This window comes from Tupaia chinensis, unplaced genomic scaffold, assembly GCF_000334495.1.
Source record: "Tupaia chinensis unplaced genomic scaffold, TupChi_1.0 Scaffold000527_1, whole genome shotgun sequence".
Classification (NCBI taxonomy): Eukaryota; Metazoa; Chordata; class Mammalia; order Scandentia; family Tupaiidae; genus Tupaia; species Tupaia belangeri.
Genome location: NW_006160040.1, coordinates 3,164,257 through 3,185,399, shown reverse-complemented (window position 1 = coordinate 3,185,399; position 21,143 = coordinate 3,164,257). Strand labels below are relative to the sequence as shown.

Here is a 21,143-nt window from a genome sequence, read left to right as displayed (position 1 = left end):
AACCGAGCTTATGTTTTCTAGCATAAATGAACTCTACAGTTACATTGTGTGGAGGCTTCGGGACATGGTTTGCCAAATGGAAAAACATTTGGAGGTTGGGAAAATATCTTGCACATAAATTACTGAAGGCGCAGAGAATCTAAAAGAGGGATGAAACCAGAAGCCAAGGAAAAGCCAGGAGGGTGCCAAAGTAAAAATGGAGAGAGACACAGAGACAGGGCGAGCGATGTAATGATTTCTCTTAATGACCTGCCTTCAGACCAAAAGGCAAGTACTGAGCCGTGTTTGAGTCTCCTAAAAACTGTGTGCCTGAGTACTGGGAAATGTCCTTTAAATGGCTAGATCAAGCCCCCATTTTTCATCCTTTCGGAGCGGAGTGCTCCATTGATTATGTTAAGTGCTGGTCACCCGTAAGAAACACAAAAAGCTCATTGTCTTTGACTGTGGCAAAGGCCAGTTACACACTTGTTAATTTCCTGATTTATGACACTGAAGAGATGGAGCTGAAAGGGGCGCTTCCTCTTTCCTCTCTCTGTCTCCCTTGCTCGCTCTCTCTTTTTTGGTGGTGGTGGTGGAAACTATTAAAACAGAGGCAGATCAGGAAGTTTGTGATAAAGAAAAGCCAGGCTCTCGCCGACATCCAATCTCTCTCTTGGCTTAAGTAAACTTGCTCCTTCAAGGCCTGCCATCAACAGAGTCCGGCTCACGTTTCACCACTAAATCTGAGTCAACAATCTCTAATCTGGACACTGGGTTCGGAATCCAGGCTCAGGTTGCACTTGGAAGCTGACAGCAGGGACAAGAGCAGAGAAAAATACGCCCTTTGTTTCTGGTTTGATCGTCCCCACCGAGCAGAGCTGAGGTCATGTGTCGTTTTCTGTCATCAACAAGATAAAAGTTTGCACCTCTCTGGCCCTGAAATGTCTTTCCTGCCATTTCTATGAAGGCCAAGAAGCTCTCTGCCCCAGAATTGGAGGGCCAAGTTTGTGGAGAGCTTAGATTTGGAGTCCTTTTCATCTTTCTGACATGTGATACCGTGACATAGGCAGCCCTTGCGGGGTTGCTATGCAGATATACAATTTCTGAAAAGTTACACCCGGAAAACGAAAACCCTGGGCTGGATTAGCATTTCACAAAGAACAGGGATAAAATGTGTAGCAGTTAGGCTAAAAAGCTAAGGGGAAAAAAGTGAATTAAAGTTTCATGAAAACAAATTCTTTTTTTAAAGGATCAATAAGTATAAAAGTATCTTATTGCACCCTGGCCTTCAGTTGTGAGCCGTAATCCAGCCACTGTGTGTGAAGGAGATACCGTGAGCCACATGGTGGAGACTGGGCAGGGAGGTCTTGCTGCGGACGGGCATTTAGGGGTGTTGGGGTGTGCAGTTAAAAGCTTCAGTAGGGTGCTGCTCTTTCATAAAGGTCTCCTTTCCTCTACCTATCATTGTTTTCATGGTTCTTATTTTGTAATGATCTTTCCCTTTTGTTTAAATAAACCTAGAAAGACATAGTCTAAAGGTTCTGGTTCAGCATCTGCCTCCCCTTTCTTTGCCAAGGTGAAAGACATGCCTTCCAGGACTCACTCACAACCTAGCTTTTCCCAAGTTTTTTTTTTTTTTTCAAGTATTTCCAACACTAGGAATCACCATACATGGAATATTTTCATGGAATGTGATGTGTTTGCATGCAACCTGGAGAGGGGAATTAGTTAGAGGCTTTCCTCAAGACCAGTACTTTCCAGCTGAGAGTCTTGTGTGCCGCTCCCGGGGCCCTCCTGTGAGCTGACCTTGTCCATGCAGCTGGGGAAGGGGCAGCCCCTCCCTTACTGCTCAAGACATCAGGACTTCCCAACAGTCTTAACTGCAGAAGATCTGGAGGGAAGCCCAGAGCAGGAAATGGGAAAGGGGTTTTTGAAGGACACAGAGGATATGGAGGAGATTCAAGGAAGTCAACTGATTCTGCTCCAAAGTGGGTAACAGGGCAACAGCCAGGTATCCGGACACTGAGCACTCAGTCAACACCAAATACATGCTGACGTTTGGTACCAATGGAGAACACACAGGTGAACCGGCACTGGCCTGGGCCTTCGAGGAGCTAACCAGGCTGGTTAGAGGAAAGCCAAGGAGGAGAAAAAAGTACAGTGAAGAGCTATGGAGTGAACCCCTTGAGCATTCTTATTTATTAGATTATGAAGCTGACGATGTTTGCAAAGAAGAGTTCTCATCAGGACAGGAATTTATTGGAAGCTTGTTGGATAAAGAAAAGATAGCCAATTGACTTTTTCTTTCTTTTTTGGGGGAGTTGGGTGGGGGAGAAGAGGGTTGCCTTAGGGTACATGTACTTGCCAGAAAAAGGCAGCAAGAGGAAAGTGAGAAATCACCTCACAGGTGGATGTCCACACCATAATCCCTTCTTCTCCATTCTTCTGGGATTTGGGGCATGCATGCACACATGCCTGATGTGATTTTTAAGCTATCAGGTCCAGGACTTGACCTACGGTCGGCCATGTGGGAATCCAGTGCTTTAATCACTATGCCACCTGCTGGCCCACTTCCCCAGTATGTTTTTCAATTTGCTGGATCTGGGACTTAAACCACTTAGAAGACCATGTGGGACCCAGTCACCTTAACCTCTGTGTCTCCTGCTGGCCCGGCAATTGACTTTTTTTTTTTTGGATGAATTTTTGCTATAGGGAATATGGGCTCATCAGAGAGACAAAGAGACAAAAAGTGAGAAATCACCCCTCACGGGGGATGGCCACGCCACAATCCCTTCTCCTCCATTCCCTTCTTGGGATGTTGGGCATGCATGCACATGTACCGAGCATGAATATTAAGCCACCAGGTCCAGAACTTGAACCGCTGTCAACCATGTGGGAGTCCAGTGCCTTAACCATCATGCCACCTGCTGGCCCCAGACATTTTTTATAACTCCAAAGATGGAAGCAACCTTTTTGCTTCTCAATGTCACTTCCAAGGTTGATGCTCAAAAGACAAGGTGACATACGTGAAAGTGATTGGTGTGAGATGGGGCCACACAATGAGGTACTCAACAAAGGGTCTTTAATCACACACGCAGGCATCCACCCATCCACAAAGCGTGAGTCCTAATAGCAGACTGCCTGCATGCAGTTCCCAGGCCCTGCTACTTGCTTTAATGTACTCAGTTTCTTCATCTGTAAAATGGGGATTATGGTACTGATATCATAGGGTTGTTGTGAGGCATAAATGAAATAATGCAACTACCTGACATTTAGAGAGCTTTGGACTAATGTTCACTAAAATAAACAGTGGGGTGCATTGACAGGGTTTATTGTCTGCAAGTCTGAGGACTGGATGAGAGAGGAGAGCACTGGCCATGCCGGATATCTGGAAGCAGGCTGAATGGCATCCTCAGACACGTGTCCCATGGGCTGAGTCAGATATAAATAGAGTGACCAGCTAAGTTGATGCTATTATTTCTGCAGTCATCAAAAGAGCTCTACTTGGGGGCAGAAGGCTCAAACCCTGGCTCTATTACTTCCTAGTTGAGTGTCCTAAGCTGCTCATCTCACCTTCCTCACCAGAAATAAGGATTGCACTACCTACAGCATGTGGTTCTGTGAGGCTTGCCTGCGACAGTCTAGTGAGTGTTGAAATGGCAGGCACATGAAGCTTCTTGACAAATCTGACCCTTCGCCCACTCATTTGGTCAGCCAATCTGCCAGGGATGCAGGGCACAGCTCCTGAGTTATTATGGGGCTTGGACTCAGCCCTTGCACTCTGGGCAAAGTGATAAGGCCTGTGTGACCCCCACAAGTCTACTGCTGCTCTTGTCCAACACCCCTCCACCAATCTAAACCAGTGCCATGGGAGAAAGCCCAGTATGCAGTTCAAAAAATCAGAACAACAGAGTGGCACAAAGTCCTCAGCCCAAGTGTGTCCCCTGTCTCCCTGCACAGATGAGCAAGTGCTGCTCTTCTTCCTTTCTCTGAGCTACCAGTACAGTCCCTACCCACCTCCCTCAAGAATCCCCTATAGATACACGGTCAAAATTTGGGTCTTATCCAAAACCAGGTGACAGGAGAAGTAATCAATCTCTTTTTTCTTTTCCAAACACAAGATAAAGGTCTCTCATGAGTTAGGCTCTGAACTCTGATCTCTGATCTGAACTCTGTCCTATGACATGAACTGTCAAGTTTCTCAGGCCTGATTGAGGTCACTGCTGGGTTCTGAGTCTTACTACTTGTGCCACATCAAACAAAACAGCTTTTCCATTTACATGTCCTAGTTTCTTCAGCTATGAATTTGGGATAATAATAATAATGCAAGTGCCTCCCTCACAGGGTTAGCATTAAGTAAGTGAATATGGGGGGCAGGCAGTGGTGCAGTGGTTGCACAGCCAGATCCACAGTTGCTACTGGGTTCACATCCCAGGACCTCCCTGAGCACACAGGGTGTGTACATGTGTCTGTGATTGGAGTTGTCTGAAGGCTGATCACAGTGAGGACCCATTGGGGGTGCCTGTCTTTCTCTCTCCCTCTCTTAATTGCCAGAGGTATGTGCATTCAAGGGGTTATGAGAGGTGGAGAAAGCACTCCCAATGGGGCATGGCCATGCTGCAATCTCCTCACCTCCATTTCTCCATCCTTTTGGGATTTGGGGCAAGTATATGTGCCCAACATATTGTTTAACATACCAGGCCAGGATATGAACCACAGTCGGCCAAGTGGAATCTAGTTCCCTTAACCATTAGCCTACAGGGTCAGCCTCTCTCTCTCAATTGATCTTTCTACCTTTCTCATTGAATAAATAAATATAAAGAAACACAAATAAGTGAATGTGGGTAAAGCCCATAGGATGGGGCTCTGTAGAGAGCAAGCTTCTAATGGATATGAGTCATTTTCTCAGCCAAGGTCCCTTCTTCCCTGGAAGAATGACATTTGCTGGTGGGGTGGCAACTGTTCATTCCATCCACAGTCAACAAGATAGAATAAGAGGCACTTCCTGGGTGTTGAAGATTATCTTTCCACCTATAAATGTGCCCAAGCGTCAGAGAATGATTTCCTCTCGAAGGTTCTTCTGGGTGAGATGCTTAGTACTTCTGTGACCTGGAATCCGTGTTCAGTATGGAACACAGGATGGTGGCTGGGTCTCCTCTACCACTGCTCCCAGCACTTAGCCTTGGTCTGACATCAGAAGAAGCCCAAGGATATGCTGGCTGACTGGCTGACTTGCGGGTGGCACTGGAACCTCCCACCTTTGCGCTCCAGAAGCACAGAATGAAACTCTGCAGTCATTCTGTTTGTCACACAACGGCTTTGACATTCAGGGGTTTCCTGTTTGCTGCCTTCTTACATCATTAACCTAGCAGGATGAAATAGTTCAACTTGGCTGACATTTTCAGTTCCAAGGGCAGTGACTAGCTCTTCAATGCCTGCCTCTGAGAGGCCCAGTGTCATGGCCAGACTGTGCAGGACAGTGGCAGAAGTGGTCTTGGTCGATTTAAACAAGTCATAGGAGCCCCAGGGAGAAGGAATTAATTGCACCTCTGCAATTCAAGTTCAGCTTCATAGAGGGGTGGCATGTAAACTGAGCCTTGTAGAAATGGCTTATTAATTTTTAAAATGATGACAATGAGGAGGGCTTTCCACGTGCTGGGCCTAGGAGATAGGAGGCAAATAAGACATGATGCCCATCCTCGAGGGCTCTGCAGGTGAGGGAAGGGCAGGGAAGAGTGAACAGCTGTGTGAGGAGAGTGTGCACTGTGCTGGATGGAGGTCAGAGTGGAGGGGCACTGCCCCAGCAGGGAGGGCAGGAAGTGGTTCCTCAGTTCCCAGGAAAGCCTTTGCCCAGAGAAAAGGAAAGAAAGACATTGGAAGCCAGGCAGCTCCAGTTGCAAAGGCATCAGGTGCATCAGGAAATAGCTCCTAAACAGGATGGTGCATGTAGGCGAGGCTGGCAGCAGAGAGTGGAGGTGGGTGAGGCTGGAGAGGCAGTGGGGGCCAGAGCCAAGAGGGCTTTGCACACTGCACTGTGCCCTTGACTGACTTTGTAGGCCACTGGGAGCCCCCAGAGAGCTATGAGGAGGTCTGGTATGTCTTAGGTGGCTCTCTGGTGAAGCTGATGGAAGACGCTATGATTCTGGCCCTAGGAGGGAAGGAGGAGGCTCGGGAGGGGAGGAAGTCGGCATAAGTCTTGAATGTCTGCACCTGGGCCTTAGCACTGGCTTTTGGCTATGCCATGTAGGCACAATCTGGCATCTTCCAGGCCTGCTTGTGGGTCAGGCTGCCCTCTATTATCAGGGGGACACCTGCCAAGGAAGGACAGCTTTGTAGAGCTGTGAGCCCCATCTCTAGATGTGTAATTCCATCGACCCTGGAAAACATCCAGAGGGTGTCCTGGTGAAACCATGCAATGGTTTATCTTTTTCACAGCCCATCTTTCCATTAATGTGAGCCACTGGGGCAGGGGCTGTGAGCTTCATTCTCTGGTCTCCTTGCAGCAACAGGCAATGGCTCATGTTCCGTGGGGGTTTGATAACTGCCAAGGAAAACACTGCTTGACTCACTTTTCAGAAAGCAAGTATCCTCAGCATCTCCCCACATCTAGTAAGGTACAGTAGGCAATAACCACTAATGATCCTCTGGTTTAGTTTTCAAAAAGAACTACTCTGAGCCAGCAGGTGGCATGGTGGTTGAGGCGTTGGGTCCCACATGGCTAAGTGCGAGAATTGAGTCCCAGACACAGCTGCTTGAAAAACATGCTGGGTGCAGATGTCTGCGTGCGTGCCCAAAATCCCAAGAGGAGAATGGAGGAAAAGGGTTTGCCTCATGGCCATCCCTGGAGGGTGATTTCTCACTCTCTGTGTTCCTCTCTGGAGAGTGCATACACCCTATAGCAAAAATCTAAAATTAATTAATTAAAAGACCACGTTAGTGGTGGCGTGACACTCTGCAGTGCTATAAACCAGGTAGATGATTGGGATTTGGCTCTCAGGGTGACAAGTACATGCCAGTGCTTGGTTACGAGCCTCTCATCCTGACTGTACCATGAGATTCCTGGATCCGCTCAGGTTGAGGTTGTTTTTTTCTCTCTCTCTCTCATGAAAAAAAAAAAGTAAGGGCCACTTTAGAATAAAACTAAATCATTGTCACAAATTTACAGGACTTCAAAATGACTTTTCATGGTGATGACAACAGTTTCTCTCCAAACTAGGCTTGGGCTCTGGCGCGAGACCTCCTGGGTCTGAGTCCCTTTTCTGAGTCCTATTCTGAAACTCCTCAGCTGTGTGACCTTGAGTGATTACCAAACTCTCTGGGCTCCAGGTGCTTTCTGTAAAATAAAGGCTAAACCATGGGCCTTTCCTCAAAGGGCTACTGGGAAGATGAAATGAGATGGAAGTAATTTGCTGAACGTACACTAGCTATAGCCTACATTACTGTATCTAGTTCTCTTACTTATGGTTTTGATATCATTGATAATTGTGCACTCTGGGAGAACCAAGATCAGAGAAGGAAGAGGAGGAGGAGGAAAGGGGGTGCTGATGGCTAATGAAATGCCACAGAATCTGTTCATGTTGGAACAAAGGTCCCTTTTGTTTCCAGGAGGGTCAAGATGTTTGCTTGCAGACCTTGGACCACAGACAAAAGCAAAATCAATATCCTGGATGACTGTCTCCATGGCCAAGTCCAGATGAATAACCTATCAGGGACTTTGTACCAGACAGCCACAACCCGGTGCCTGGCCCCTGCCATGTCCTCTGCCTAGCCTTCCTCGGCAGAGTCCCCGTCATAAACATAACCCTGCACAGGGAAGCCTCTGAGATTCCCTCAGGCTCCATGAGAGAAAGAGGCCAAGTCTCTGGAATCCACGAATGGTCACCTAGAAGAAACTCCCGATGGTGTCTAAGATTTTAATGAACATTTGTTTTTGATAAGCTTCATCAACTCCATGTGGGATTCTGGACAAATTAATTCACTTTTCTGGGCTTCAGTGATTTTCCTGTGTAGAATAAGAGGGTTGGGCTAGCTTTACAGTGACTGGAACTAGATATTAGTGTACTTTCCATCTTAGACACTTTCTGATGTTTCATTTGAGTACCAAAGAAAAGCTATATTGACCCTTCACATTGAAATAAAGCTAAAACAAAAGTAACTCGTTGCCCATGGCGTGAGATGGTACAGAGATACGGGTGGAGCCCATGGTGGAATGTGTCCATTGGTTGCTTCTTGAACGTTAGACCCAAAACTTTGGAGCTAAAAAAGATCAGGACATAGAGAGCACTTGGAAAAAACATGGCACCTGGGTGGAGAGGCCCAAGAACTCATGCCGTGTGAACTCTGTTGTGAACCATGGCTATGGTAAGAAAGCAGAGCCTCGAACAGACTGAGTGGGCTCTTACCTGTAGAGACATCCAATCCTTAGGAGGTTAGAAAGGGTTGGTGCCTTCCATCTAGCTCACATCTATTAAAATCAAACTTCAGTTTAAAAAAAAATTTTTTTTAAGGGGGGCTGAAATACATACCTTCTGTAGCAAGGAAAATAACAATGGTCATAAGAATGAGAAAAACCAAATAAGCACATGTAAGTGCATTTCTTTTTCTTAGAGATTTATTTTTGTTTGATGAATCTGACACCAGTCAGGGAGAGAGGAGAAAGTTGTTGAGCCCGGCAGGAAAATGAGCACCCAGAGGAGGGGCTGCTGCTTCCTGCGTGGCTGGGTTTGGTGTTGGGGGTTGTTTGTTTAATTTGTTGCTGGAAGTTTGTCTTTTGTTCACGTTTATAAATCTCTCCCCGGGCTTGCGAGCTTCCCTTCCCTCCCGCCTCCCTTCCCCAGCCCCCAAATTTCATTTTTAAAAAGCGAGCTCGCTCGCCAGGTGTGTCCCCAAGCTCTCACAGCTCTAATAAATAAGAAGCACCTGTAAAACAGTAGCTTGACTTGTTAAGTGACTGTACAAAGGAGAATATAGAAATACAGTATGTACACCGTGTTCACGGCCTGGGGTGCTTCAAGGCCCGCATGACACTGTTCAGCCTTGGCCACCGAGACCCACCACCCCTCCTGTGAGGCTCCATGGCCTTGGGGCAGGGCACCTGGACCCCTCCAGAGGGAACAATTGCTTTATTTGAGTTAGTAAACAGATACACTGAATCACAAGGTGATTTGATGGGTTTTTGTTTTTGTTTTTGTTTTTTAGTTTTCTTCTTTTTTTTTGATTTTTTTCTTAGTTTTTTTTTCTCTCTTTTTTTTTTTTTTCTTTTTTTTTTTCTGTACTCATCAGAAGGGGATACTCCACGACTGTCTCACCAACTCCGTGCCAGTACACATGCTCTAGAGGACTTCTGGACTCGCAGCTACAACTGTACAAGTGCACACAAGTAAATCTACCCTGTTATCCTCCACCCACTGATTGAGGATCGAATTGCACATTTCTCTTAACCATGACAGGAGAAAGCAAACAGTGAAACAGAATCATGGGCGATCTTTCTCACTTTCCCTCTTGTTTTCATTGGTTTGTCCATACCATTCTAATTATCATGAAAGGGCTCTGCGTATAGAGAGATTGTCTCACTGACTTCCTGGATCACTGAAAACCATCAGGGTTGTAATTTCATCCGAGTCTTTCCTGACGCCCAGCAAATATTCCCCCTCGGATTATTTTACACCTTGAGGGCATTTTGGTCTTCAGTTCAACACTCTTGCTCTGTTCCCAAATGGGGCGCTATTTAGGGGAATTTAAAGAGAAAGCTGAGAAGAATAAACATTTACCGAGTTCTCTTGGCATTCAGTCTCTGAAAAACCACAGTATAAACTATTCATGCTGCTTCTTACATCTGTCAAATCGAAAATTAAAAGCCATAAAAGTGTAACACTGAAAATATGGCATCAAAAAGGATAAAGGTGGCCTTTGTAAAAATAACAAGAAAAGTATATTAGCCAATAAAATATTCTAACTCTTCATTTAAAAGTGCATCCCGGGCAGGACCGAGACGAACCTGAAGCGCTGGGACTCCAGGACCACCCCTTTCTGCCGTCAAAACGTGAACAGTATAGGTCCAAAACCATACAATGCAAATCACAACTCTTAGTGTAGCAGCAAAACCACAGCAGTTTTAAAAAGATTTTAAAAAGATTTTTGTTTTCCAATCCATATCATCTTCCAGCCTCAGCCGCAGAGCCTTGAAGATGGAGCAGGGAGAATACCTACATTGGTCCTTGTGGCTTGTCGGTGTTTTTTGTTTTTGTTTTTGTTTTTTTAAACCAGGGGCAAAATCCCTAAGTTCCTCTGGGGAGAAGCAGAGATGGTGGCAGCAGGAAGGCTGGGCCTGCTTGGTGGGTCCAAGACGTGCTGGCTTCTCTGTACTAGAGGCCACCGAGGGAGGGCCACTTCCTCTGAGATGCTTAATGACAGGAAGCGGCTTTATTTGCTTGAGTTTTAGCCAGAGAGGGTGGTGAGCTGACCAGCTGGTGTCATTGGATGGCGTGACATAGTTTGCTCTGCGCCCTCTTTCCATGCAAGGTACCCTGTGAGTGAGCGTTCCTGGAAAAACAGGAGAAGGGAACGTCAGAATCCACTGACTCAAATCCCTCCCCCCACCGCCTCCCACCAGCTGGGAGAAGGCAGGCCCTTGTCAGGGGGAGCCACATTCTCCAGCCGCCAGTTCCAACCTGCGATGAGTCCCTGGACTAAGGCAGTGCCGTGCGATTTCAGCATGAGTTTCATTCACAGTCTGCTCAGGGTCAGCCCTGCCAGCTTTGTGTGAGGAAATGAAATCTGAGTCGCTTTTCGGAACACCATAATGAGCATGGTGCACCACGCCCTCACCCAAAGACCACAGCATCCTTTGCAACCCAGCAACTTTCACCCTCTGCACTACTGCAATTTCAACCGAGAGGTCTTTTGAGTTGCTCAAGGTCGCCACAAAGCCAGGCAAAGTCATCGGAGCACCCTGGGGCTCCAGACCTCGTCCTTCCACTAAGTGTAACAGCTCTAGCATTTGCTGTGAGGAAAGCCAAGAGACTGACTTTGTAGCAAATGAAAAATCACCGTGGACACACAGGCCTCTCTTCAGAAGTTTCCTACAGAAGCCAACCAGCTGGAAGCAATGTGCGCCTCTCTCTCTGTGGGTCTTGCTTGGCAGAGATGAGCAGTCACCTCTCTTCACAGCCAGAACACACACACATCCCTCCAGCATCGGACCGGAAGACAATAACCAACCAGGCCTCAGGATCCCTGGGCAGAAGGTCTGAAGAGGGTTTCTCACTAGCAAAGTCGGTTTCCAGCGAACGCCCATCCCCACATTTGCCGTAGACATTAGGCTTGCCCTCTTCACCTGTACTGGTTTATTTCATTTGCTCCCAATGCCTTGATTTGAGCTACAGGCACCTGAGGATACTTGGTCATTCCCAGGAAGCAGCCACTTAGAAGTCTGCCAGCCAGGGACCAGCAGGTGGCGTGGACACTCCCACATGGCCGACCAGGGTTTGAGTCCTGAATCTGGTGGCTTGCTTTCTCACTTCCTCTCTCTCTCTCTCAACCTCTGTCTCTCTCTGGTCAAATTAACAAATAAATGAATAAATAAATAAAATAAGATAAATACTTATTTAAAAAAAAAAAAAAAGAAACCTGTCAGCCACACTGTAAAGTCCCTGAGGTCTAGGGCTGTCTGTTTTGTTCATGTCTCTATGGCCAGCCCTGGTTCAGAGTCTGGACCATTGTAGGTACTTGAAACACTTTTCCAATGAAAGAGGGTCAAGTTGGTCTCCTCTGCCATGCCCCCAAAACAGCACCATTTCTTCCCCTGCCAGTAAATGGGAGTGTCAGAAATGTAATTTGGGTAAAATTTGACTAATGTGAGGTGGGGAGGGTGGACTTGGAAACATCTTTACAATTATTGAGATTATGCTTCAAACAATGAATGAATGATTTTAGAGAGGTGATAGAATTTAAGACTTGAAGGGACCCCAGAAAGAATTCTACAATTTCCTCATTTCATAAATGAAGAAATGGAAGCCATGAAGAGACCTGGATATTTGCTCAGGGTGTTTGGAACATGAATTTAGTGTGAGCGTGAGTAGGTCAAAATGCCTGCTGGGAGGAGTATGGAGGTGCGTGGGCTTTGAACCCTGCTGTCCAAATGCTGGTGTTAATGGCAACAGTAATAATCAGCCCAAAACGAGGTTTGAAATCTCAATGTGCATGACAGGAAATGCCTGCGTTCCCCAAATCACATTAAATCACCAGATCTGTGTGCATTTAATATGTATATTAAATAACCAAAGTGAAAATGCAAAACACCACAAATATGTAATGGGGTGGAATTACAAGGCCATGGAAACCTTTTCATTTGGCATGGCCAAGATTTGGAAATGTGGATATTTATCTCTGAATAAAGAGCTCACATTTTCCTTTTCTTCCTTCCCGTTCCTTTCTTTACCTTTCCTTTCCTTCTTTGAGAAACAGAGACATGGAGAGAAGGCACACAAAAACAAAAACACCAAGAGCCACCACAAAGGATTGGCAAGGAGCTGTGGAAATGACAAGTCGATCTGGAGACACAGGCCAGTGTCTTCTGGGGACAGTCCTTTTGATGTAGAGAGCACAGCCTGGAAACTGCTGGGAGGGAAGGAAACCGTCTCCATCTGGGCCCGGGACTAAGAGTGACCAAATCTCGTAGTCCGAAGGGCCCTTTGAATTCCTTGTTTAAAAGAGGAGGGAAAAAAAAAGAAACGAGGTGTTGAACATTTTCCTCCAGCACCCAGAAAATACCACCATTTTGAATTGCTTATTTGGGAATGCTACAACTGCTTTATCAATGCGGTAGGGTTTTCTTTCATGGAATCACTACCTCCCCCAAAAGAGGAGTATTTCTCAAATAAGTTTCTTTATATTCTGAACACCTTTGAACAAAGACCAAATATGGACAGCATCAGCCTACTTGGGGAAAATATCCAGGCTTTCATAAGAGGCTGGGAAAACAGGAATATAATGAGAGCCATTCTGGAACCTTAACTACAGCGTTTGCCATCCCAGCACTATAATAATCATCATTCTTCTCTGGTATCTATTATTGTCGGGTAAACAATATGTGTCCCCCAAAGTTGTAACGGGTGCAGCTGCGCCACGCTCTATTTTTGCAGCCCTACTCTCGCTGCTCTGAAAGCCTCCCCATCCTGAGCTTATTTTAGGAGAACGGCAGCATAGACAATCCGTGCTCCTTCCTCCCCTCTTGCCACAGACTTGCCATGCCTGGGACACCCACCAAGGCCAGATGGTGGCAGTACAAGTCCCTTTCTGCAGATAACATTTGAGGAGGGGGTGATACTGAAGTGGTCATCATTTGTTCTTCTGCCTCTGGCTGATTCAGGGCAGTCCCTGAGTTGGTGACACAGGCATAGACTCGGGAATCAATGACAACGAAGAGCCAAGCTTAGGCTCCACATTCCTCATATTTATTGGTCTGTAAGTTCCGCAGCTCAACAGAGTGGGGAGTCAACGAACACGGATTTTTAGAAGGCGATCGTGGCAGGAAGCTCCAGGACCTTGAGCAGGTTCTGAGGTATGTGGCCTCTGCCACACAGAGAGAGCTTATGGAAAATGTGTCTTGTCTAAATTGCTGTCTGTGCAAAGGGGAAATAACCACAATGTGTGAGATCTGGACCCGAGGCTAGTGTGCTGAGTGCTAACTGCTCTGTTATCCTGGACCTGTGGTGAGATTTTCTATTATCTCTTCCTTCTCTCACATCCTATGATTGTGGGATCATCAGGCAAAAAGCAGCAACAAATATGTAGAATTATAAACTTGAACAGTTGGTTAGTAATCAGTTACCAATGTGTAAGGGAGCCTACTAATATCTTGACCCTGATATCCAAAATTCCAGAGTCTCCTATTAATCACTTGTACATGAATACACATGTACATGCACACACACACACGCACATACACACACCTCTTGTGGAGATTTCTGGAATGCCCTTTAAGGCAGGAGTTTGGGGCAGTGGCTGTACTTTGTGCCTCACACTTGGGTATCCTCTTAATTAGAAGCTTGTCCTGAGGCAGGATATCCCACCTCACTTACAAGGAATATCACACACAGTCAATTACACACAATCAAAGCCTTCTCTTGTAAGATGTGAGTACCATACATGAAGATAAGGGCCCCAGTGCATGTTCTCTCTCAGGCATGTATAGCCAGGTGGCTTCAGCATTCCCATCCTGCCTGCCTGCTCTGGTCAGAGGAGGGAAAAATTCCTCTTCATGAAATTGTAATTGCATGCCAAGTGCACCGAGAGCTGCCCCATGCACCTGGCGAGTCACTTTTCTATTTCGACAGGGAAGCATGGCTAAGAATGTCATTTATCACTCATCCTCCTTTATCACACACACATTTCCAGAGAGTTAGAACAAAAATGTGCTGGAATACAAATAAATTCTTTCAATGTCAATACTGTTAAAATATAGCCATTCTCGTCTTTCCTCCTTTGAACTTTACTGCCTAAGACTTAGGCTGATTGCATTTTATGAAATTTCTGGGTAACCATTTCCAAAAGATGCACATTAGAGAAAAATGTCTGTCTTATTCTCACCTCAACATTTCCAAGCAAGCTCTTTTGTGGCGTGAGATTCTACCTCTATCAGGAAGCCTGCCTCTGTGAATCTAACCCATTTTCCAAACTTTCATTCTTCATTCCTTCCTCAAAAAACTTTGCAATGAGCACAATCAGAATTTAGAAGTTCTGTCCTGTCTTACCCATGTATAAGGTAAGGTCCCCAAGTCTATCATATTTCTTCTCAGGAGTCTAAAAGCCTGTGGCACCAACTCTATGATGTGCAAGAAATTTCTGCTGCCAAGCCAGCTTGCCTTTGTCCAATTACTGAGTCTGAGCGGAGATCCACTCACTGGGGCACGTCTGCCCATCACTTATCACAGTTAAATACAGCCATTACGTGCTGGCTAAGGCAACGCTGTTTATCTGGGACAATAACGAGTCCCTGAGGACTGGACTGCTCTCAGGTAGCTGCAGCTATTCTGGGGCACTCACAAGGGTAGAGTCCTGCGGTCAATGAACAGAGCCGCCTGCGCCAGCTGATAAACTCCAAGCGTGATGCCAGATAGTGGTTCCCGCACCAAGCCCAGCCCAGCGAGGCCTACAGCTTGGCAAGGTTGTGCCAAAAAGTGGTTCTCCCCCCTCCACTGTCAACCACTGATTCGTGAAGAGTTTTAAATGGCTTTTACCAATAGGTGAACTGATTTCATTTTGTAAGAGGATGGCATCTTTCTGACAGCATATTAATTGATGGAAACAACTGAAAACCATCCCTTCTTATCACAATTGCTAGTGCAATTGTGATGGGAAATAACCCATGGAAAGGCAAGTGGTGCCAGGGTGGGCTTCAGCCTAGCTCAGTGCTGGGCTCTGGTCTGACCAAGACGCCATCACTAAGACGCTAAGTCCCAAACGAATTAAGCGGCTCATCCAAGGTGCCAGAGGAAAGGTCAGGGTCACTTTCCTCTTCTGATCTCTACTACCTAACCCCACAGCTCTGATAAGCTAAGGCACATAGATTTTTAAAACATTTAATCCAATAGAACTGCTTTTTAGAATCTTCTCCTTTAGCTATCTCTCTTATCTTGCTCTTCAATCAATAAAAAGCACAATGGTAAAAGACTCCCTACTGGGATAACTCCCTCTTTAATTCTTTGTTCTACACAGGAAAACTTTGTTTTCTTTGCTTAGCCACTTTTCTGAGTTCTATAAGGGGAAAAGTCTGTTCTTACAAGTGGTCTGTCAGTGTTTCTTGCTGACCTCTCAAAGCTCCCAAGGGAAAAAGAATCTTTAACCACAGAGTCCCCTTGGGAGACCCACTTAGTCCTTAGGGCTACCCTAGACAATGGATCTACCTCACCTCAAATCTTTTCTGGAACCTGGGAGTTTAAGGAAACCAAGCAACCCTGCCTCCAATCATTTTCTAAAAGCATAGAGGGATTATAACTAACAGTGCACATTAAACACACACCGCACACACACACACACACACACACACACACACAAAGGAGCAGATATCTACATCCAATTCCCCCAAAATAAAAAAACAAAATACAGAAAAGTTACATGCTATAACTAAGGTCTGGCAGGAAACTTTGAAGAAGCGTCCCTGGCTTTCAGGGTAAGCACTTCCCATTGTGACTTGGGAAAGCTGCCATGTCTTCAAAGAAAGGAATCCCATTTTATTGAGTGTGTACTTTATGTCAAATTTGCACTAGGCATTTAAAAATACCTATTTTACTTATACACCTACTTCATGGAAACGACAATGCCACTGAAGTATTATTACTGTCTCCATTTCACAGAAGAACTTTGCCAAGAAGGGTAAGGAACTTACTTGCTAAAGGACAAGCAAGTAGAAAGGGGAAAGCTGAATGAAGTCCGGCTACTAGGATGCCATTACGGACCCCAAAGTCCAGTCTCTCCCCAGCACAGAAGAGCTCCCCTTTAATCCATGCTTTGTTTTTCCCCTTCTTTACCCTGACTGTGTGCTGGGGGATGAGTGGGAAGGGTATTGGTCACTCTCCAGAGTTGTAGGGGCCTTTGAGACATAGTCTAGCCCCTTCGCTTCACAAACAAGAAATCAGAGAAGTTATCTAATAAGGAAAACATGCAATTTCACTTATATCCCATCCCATACACGGAGGAGCTGGTGTCAGTTCCTGTGACTCGGCAGGTCTCTGGCCTGCGGTTCTGCTCCCTACTCCCCCTCCTGTGGCTACTGGGGCAGGTGCCACTGTGTATCTGTTAGAGTGGGACGCTCAGTCCCAAATGAATTAAATGGCTTGTCCAAGGTGACCCTCTTCTGATCTCTACCATCCTGTTTCTGAAGACTGCTGCTTCCAAAACTTCTGCCTTGAACCCAAACCAAAAAACAAAACCAAAAAACAGATGTGTATTGTGTCAAGATGGTGGGGGGTCGAGGGCAAAGAACACAGAGAAAAACGTTTCAAGAGGTAAGAACTCTGGCTTGGGAGTTGAAAGCAGGTTGTAGGTGAGGTCCAAGAAAGCGGTCCTTCCCACGCTTCACATATGCTTGACAGCCAGTCCATTAGTGGAGAGAGAGGGAGAAAACTTCATGTCAGTGGAAACTCTAGTGAAAAAAATAATAACAAGAGAACTGACATCTCTCCAAAGAGCAACAGAGAGGGGAGTGTGGTTAATAATGCCTTTTCTGTGACCCTTTAATCCCTCAGCCCCAGATGTTCACATACGACCTCTTTCGTCTGAGGAGTCAGCTGCCTGATGTGAGGAAGCCATGCCGTGGGTGGCAAAAATATGACTGGCCGCTGGCACAGGACGTGTAACCTAAGCAGCTTCGGTCGGATCCTGTGTCCCACTGAGAGGAAAAGCAGATGAGGACTCAGGTTCTAATCCTGGCTCTGCTGCCACTCTGTGACCTTGAGCGTTTGCTCTGTGTCCCAGCCTCTTCTCGCAAACGTGGAGCCAGCACTCTTAGGTGAGTTTCTGGAATGGTTTCCCTGACCTTTGAGATTGACAACATGGAAGTGTTTCATTATTTTCCATAATGACACATCCGAGGGAAGAGACTCAGCCGCAGGGCCGCCACAGTGACGATTCTTATAATAAGCATTTACTAGAAGCCAGGTAGCTGCCAGGCATTTTGACTCAGGTTATTTACACTGCAGCTGATATCTGCGAAGTTACATCTTTTACATTTAAGGCATGCATGGTAGTGTTGCACGTAGCCTCTGGAGCCCAGCTACCGGTGAAATCTCAGCGCTGTATTCACTAAGCACATGACTCAAGGTAGGATAAGTCACCTCTCCGTGCCTCAGTCCCTTCATCTGCAAAACGGGTTTACTAATGGTATCCCGTGGCATTGCTGCTGGAACGCAGCCTTGGAACACTGCCCACGTGTGGAAAGTGCTCAATAAATAGCAGTTGTCATAATTTTTAATAGGACAATGTTATAATTACTTAATGAAAAAGTATTTAATACTATAATTATTTAATGAAAAAAATATTTCATATATGTGTGTGTATATGTGTTTATATAGAGTGTATGTGTGTATGTGTATATATATAGTATATGTGTGCATGTGTGTGTATATATATATAGTGTGTGTGTATATATAGTGTGTGTATGTGCATGTGTGTGTATATATATAGTGTGTGTATGTGCGTGTGTATATATATAGTGTGTGTGTATGTGCGTGTGTGTATATATATAGTGTGTGTGTGTATGTGCGTGTGTGTGTATATATATATAGTGTGTGTATGTGCGTGTGTATATATATATATACATATATATATAGTGCGTGTGTATGTGCATATGTATATATATATATAGTGTGTGTGTATGTGCGTGTGTGTGTATATATATATAGTGTGTGTGTATGTGCGTGTGTATATATATATAGTGCGTGTGTATGTGCGTGTGTGTATATATATATAGTGCGTGTGTATGTGCGTGTGCGTGTGTGTGTGTAAATATATATATATATATATATAGTGTGTGTGTGTGTGTGTGTGTGTGTATAATGTCCTAATTCTCATTAATGGTAACTGATCTCCCTCCAGCCTGTGCACGCCCCCTGACAATGCAGCTCCTCTAACTGGATGCGATTGACATGTCTCAGGCACCCACAATGAGCCACACTTTACAGCTGTTTCCTTACCTCTCGCTCCCTACAATCCTTGTTTTAGTCATGACATAGAAACTGAGGCTCAGAGAGGTTAGGTCACTTCCTCTCTCATCTATTAAATGGCTCAGCTGGGATTTGAACCTAGGCCAACTCAACCCCAAAGCAGATGTTCTTTCCGCTAAACCACATTGCTGCCTTCCTTCACTACCAGGAGCCCACTCTTGCCACATGTGGAAGCCTCAGAAGGTTTACAGCCTGGGAAATGGAGAAAGATAAAAGGACATTTCCAAAAGGTTGCCAAATGCCCTTAAAAGTAGCTGCAGGCTCTGGAAGGATCTGATTCTGAAAGTATTTCTGTTGGTGTCCAAGGTATACGCAAGTCACCCGCGCCTTATTGTCCAAGGGCCGGGAGCCTGGCCGTCACCGGCACCACTGTGAATCTCCACTGCTCACAGCAGTGAGCCCCCGCTAAGAGAGCCGTGGCCTGCCTCTGCCGCCCCACTTCACAGACTGCCTGCCCCCCTGCTGGCCTAAGGCTCAGAGCTGCTGGCCTGTCTGTCAGAAGAAGGGAGCCCATGTTTCCATGGCAATCTGGGGCCCAGCCAGCATCCTCCCTCACTGGACTTTGGAACGGTCTGTTGGTTACGAGGTTTCCTTCCACTGCACGCTACGAAGTCTCCTTAGGCCCATCCTAGGAACTAGGAAAGAAGTTTTTCCTTGTACCGAATTGCCACGATGGCTTCACATACTTAAAACAGACGTGGCTGTCTGCCCCCACCCCTAGAGATAAACAGTTGGCAGTCCATTGTACATAGACGCTGACAACTAGCCTGCCATCAGAATGCAGCTCTCGTGTTAGCAGTGCCAGTCTCCCTTGCTCCCTTCAGCCCATGAACAGCTGTTCCAGGGCACAGTGGCGAGGCCTCAAGTATCGAGTCCGAGTTCCTCGCCCCGGTTCTACCTCCTACTTGTTCTGCGCCAGCCTCCAGCTCCTCACCCTGTGTAGTCAATCCCTTCGCTCTCACCAAGCGACTGCAAGATCATGCCAAGCACAGCTGGCTCTTTTCTGCCTCCAACACCCACCCTACTGCATCCTGCATCCCTCCACTAATGACTTTCAGCCATGTTTCTCCTTGGCTTTAGAACCCACCAATGAGCTTCTCTGCTTTAAGGAATCCTATCATTGTCATTTTGTTGCTCTTTTTTTTTTTTTCTTTTTTGAGAGAGAGAGATTTCTTGCAATAGGGCGTGTGCGCTTGCGAGAGAGACAGAGAGGTAGAAAGCGAGAAATCACCCCCCAGGGGGGATGGCCACGCCACAATCCTTTCTCCTCAATTCTCCTCTCGGGATCTTGGGCACGCACACACATGCACCCGGCGTGAGTTTAAGTCACCAGGTCCAGGACTCGAACCGCAGTCGACTACATGAGAGACCAACGACATAGCTATTAGGCCAACTGCTGGTCCCCTCTGTTGCTCTTTTGAGATGTTTCCCATTCCTTAGCTCCACAAACATTTGTGTGCCTGTCCTGCCCACCCCCGTGCTGGGCACTTGGTTATTGCAACATGTGAACTAGCCCCAGGCCCTGCCTTCGCGGAAGTCCTGTCTGCACCACAGCAGGTTGTGGGGTGCATGGTGCTCGTAAAAGTGACGTCGGCTTTCCTTGTCTCTCTCAGTAGGTTATTAGCGCCTCGAAACATGTCAAGGACTCCTGCTACACCCTCTCTTCTTTACTCCTTCTCTCTCTCATCTCTCAATATCACAGGGACCTGAGCAAAGTCAGTGTTAATACTGTTAGCACTAGACGGGTATATTTTACCCTCTAGGGAGATAAACAAAGACCCCTCCAAACCATGATTGAGTCAAAGTGGACTGCTGCCCTCTGTTTGGGTCTGACTGAGAGTTTATTTTGAGGACTGTAATGTATGAATTAAGTATAAATTAAGAATTCCGAATATAAGGAACCAGCAGTTAGCATAATGGCTATGTTGCTGGACTCCCACGTAGTTGACCACGGTTCGCATCCCGGACCTGGTGGCTTAAAACTCACGTCGGGCGCGTGTGTGTGTGTGCCCAAGATCCCGAGAGGAAAATGGAGGAGAAGGGATTGCGGCGTGACCATCCCCCCTGGGGGGTGATTTCTCGCTTTCTGTCTCTATGTCTCTCTCTGTCTGTCTGGCGAGCGCATGAGCCCTATAGCGAAAATCTCTCCAAAGGAAAAAAAAATTCCGAATATAGGGCTTTATTCCTGTTCATGGTCCTCCCCACCCCCACACGCAGTTGCGACAGCAAGGGATAAGCTGGTCAGGCAGGAAGAGCTGTCAGAATCAGGACTAGACCCCTGAGCCAGTGCACTACTCTTCATTTGAAGACCAGGTTGTTTTTCTACCTCAATTTTTCAGTTTTTTGATTACCATTTGAGATTTGCATCACTCAAACCTTGGCGAATATGAAAATAGCCATTAGGTCCCATGTTTATGGTTTATGATGCCATCACATTAAATG

At 46.2% G+C, this 21,143-nt stretch overlaps 1 protein-coding gene across 1 annotated transcript in view; it reads right to left on the bottom strand.

Moving 5' to 3' along the window:
- Positions 1–8,193: 8,193 nt before the first annotated feature.
- The window catches only part of SOBP (sine oculis binding protein homolog), a 191,644-nt gene continuing 178,694 nt past the window's right edge, over positions 8,194–21,143 (bottom strand). The window contains exon 8 of the mRNA XM_027775100.1: positions 8,194–10,521. The gene's annotated coding sequence lies outside the window, so the exon portion shown is untranslated. The remainder of the gene's footprint in view (positions 10,522–21,143) is intronic.